The sequence below is a fragment of the Orycteropus afer genome, unplaced genomic scaffold (assembly GCF_000298275.1).
Source record: "Orycteropus afer afer isolate SDZICR_OR568_19922 unplaced genomic scaffold, OryAfe1.0 scaffold00198, whole genome shotgun sequence".
Taxonomy (NCBI): Eukaryota; Metazoa; Chordata; class Mammalia; order Tubulidentata; family Orycteropodidae; genus Orycteropus; species Orycteropus afer.
The window spans coordinates 6,223,266-6,226,393 of NW_006921785.1; the positions used below are offsets into that span (position 1 = coordinate 6,223,266).

Consider the following 3,128-nt stretch of genomic DNA (forward strand, 5'->3'; position numbering starts at 1 on the left):
AGGCAAACTAGGAAGAGAGCTCGGGTTTCCACACTCAAAGCTCATTCCAGTAAAATGGAAAGGGAGGGGAGATAGAACAAGGATGAGGGAAGGGGGCACGAGAAGGGAAAGGAAGTGAAGAAACTGCAAAAGTGAAGCAGAAGGAGACCGCTCAGAGAGCAGGATTCCTGATTACGGACCTCCTGCCCCCAGCTGTGAGACTTGGTTTGACAGAGACCATGATATCTGTTCTGAGGAGTTCAAACAAGGTAATGTCATACTATCTTAAAAAGAGTAACATACCATGCGAATGTAAGTAATCCCTGTCTTCAGTCTTCAGAGCTCTGCCACTCAAATCTGTGTGACATTCTTTCACTTGATATGACTGTTTGAGCCTTACGGCGGGGGCGGGGGAGGGGGGGAGGAACAAGCTCACTGCCATCAAGTCAATTCTAACTCATAACGACCCCCTTTGGTTTTCTGGAGTGGTAAATCTTTATGGAAGTAGATTGCTAAGTCTCTCTTCTGTGGGGTGGCTGGTGGGTTTGAACCGCCAAACTTCTGGTTAGCAGTCAAATGCCTTAGGCACTACACCACCAAAAGAAATGACAATATAGTACCTATCTCCCAAGGTTATTACAAGAGTTAGATGAATTTAAATGCCAAGAGCATAGTAGATGCTCAGTGTTCCTTCTGTCCTGCCTAAGCCTTGTGTGTATTCAGGGCATCAATCAATTCTTGCTTGGCTCTCCAGGCATCCCTGAAAATTAAGAGCCAGTGATCCTGGGAAGGAAGGAGCTCTGGGGGCATATTTGGTAAGGCATTTGGTTGCTAACCAGAAGGCCGGCAGTTCAAACCCCAAGCAGCTCCACAGGAGAAAGATGAGGCAATCTAGTTCCACAAAGATTTATAGCCTTGGAAACCCAATAGGGTCTCTATGAGTCAGAACCAATTCAATGGCAGTGGGTTTGTATTTTGGTTGATCCTGGGAAGGGGGATATCCAGCTTGGAAGTAAGCTTGCTAACACCAAAGCCAGCCTTCCTGTACATGGAACTAATTCTTGAGACTAGGGAGAAACAGGCAAACAGCCCTCTCTGGTTCCCCATCACTCCATGCTATTATGGAAAACCATGCTTGACTCCCACATGGTAAGACAACTATTGCCTCTACCATAAGTCTTAGGATGATACACTTGGGACCAGTCAGAATTGCGAAATAGAAAAAGTTCACTTTTGACAACCCCTTCAGTGTGCCCTTCCTAATGTTAGTGCCCACCTCATGGTGTTAGGAGGATGAAATAAAATAATGTACGTACAACATTTACTATAGCAAGTGCTTGATAAACACTGGTGATTAATACTTCTTTATCAGGTCATGGGACTAGGTTTTGCAAGAAGTGGTGGGGTGGTGATAGGGTATTGTGTGTCCAGGATTATTGCATCATTCTTGGTTAGACATGACTAGTGCAGACCTTCCTCTTTGTTTTTGTAAGGAAGGGTTGGGGAGAATGCCTTCTTTAACAAGAGACGAATCTTTGTGCTTCCCCTTAAGTGAATGAATCTAACCCAGAGGCACATTTATCCCCAACTCCCAAGAAGCATTCAAAGCCTTTTCCAGTTTCCTCAGCATGGTGGCCTGATCCAATGTGAGATCTAAGAAAGACTAGAGACGCACAGGGGAGCTCTCGCCTCAAGAGAGGGTGGCTCAGACTCCTGACAGGTGGAATGCTGCTAATACCCTTCTTTCCTGTGGGAGGGGAACACGTTGTCAGTGAAGACCCTCTCCTTGAAAAGGTCCATGGCAACAGATCAAGATTTCTGAGGAGAGAAAAAATGATGATTAGTTTAGCACTTACCACATCCACCCATAGAGAGATGCCAAGTTCTATTTTAAGCAGGAAAGGGGTGGAGACAACTGGAGAGAGATGCACATTTTCCTCAGCAATTGCACCAAAACCAAGTGTTCTCTTCATGCTTAATTGCCACATAATCTTCAATTTGACAAATATATTTTTAAAATAATAGCTGTGTGCTTGCTTCAGCAGCACATGTTCTAAAATTAGAACACTACAGAATAGCAGGGCGGCTACACAAGGACGACATGCACATTTGTGAAGCGTTTCAGATTTTTTATGTGTAGAAGGTTGAATTGGCAAATGTTTTGTTGTGTATATTTTTATCACAATTAAGAAAACTAAAAAGCTGTAAACGCAATGAGAGCTTTGGGAAGTTGTACCCAGCAAGTTGTAAGTCTATGTTAGATGATTCAAGGAGACTGAAAGTAGCCTGGGATGAGGGCCAGAAGGCTCTGTTCTCAAGGGAAGAAAGCCACTAGGAAACAAGGTCTGGGAACAATGTTGGGTTATTCCATTGAAGTAATGCATGTTTACTTGATTAAATCATTTTACCACTAACTAATTCTCCCTTGCTAACCAGTCTTTATCTCCATTTATTGTGATGCTACTTATTGGTCCAATTGTGAGGATTTTCATTTTCTTTATATTGAGGTGTAATTTGTACTGCAGATTGTACTCCTTGATCTTTGTCAGTAAGTGCTACAAGTCATCCTCACTTTCAGCAAGCAAGGTGGTGTCATCCGCATATCACAAGTTGTTAATAAGACTTTCTTCAATCCTGATGCTGTATTCTTCTTCATATAGTCCAGTTTCTTGGATTATTTGCTTAGAGTAAATACTGAATAAGCATGGTGAAAGGCTATAACCCTGACACACACCTTTCCTGATTTTAAACCATGCAGTATCCTCTTGTTGAGGAGAGGAACTCAGACATGCCCAAAGCAGCAGGGCAGGAGAGCAGGAGAAAGGGGATTACAAGGCCTAGGAATCTGGACAGAGGAGGAGTCAGCTACAGGGACCCAGGTAAGGGTGGTAGGAGAGGTTTCCAACAGGGAGACAAACTTGCCTGTCGGTTTGTCCTACTGTGGTGACCTGTTGATGTGAGTTTTGAGGCTGAGTCACTGGTGTTTCAAACCCAGCAGGATGCACATGGTGCACAGGAATCAGCCCAGCTTACAAACTGAGACAGACTAGGAAGAAGGAGGAGGCCGTCCACTTCTCAAAGAATTGGCCAGGGAAAACCTTATGAATAGCAAAGAAACACTGTTTGATATATTACCGCACAACTTTATG

At 43.8% G+C, this 3,128-nt stretch overlaps 1 non-coding gene across 1 annotated transcript; it reads left to right on the top strand.

Annotated features, from left to right (window-relative positions):
* Positions 1–2,008: 2,008 nt before the first annotated feature.
* Positions 2,009–2,110, top strand: LOC122150682. Its single transcript, XR_006163799.1, has one exon. It is a non-coding gene; the product is annotated as a U6 spliceosomal RNA (small nuclear RNA).
* The last annotated feature ends 1,018 nt before the right edge of the window (positions 2,111–3,128 follow it).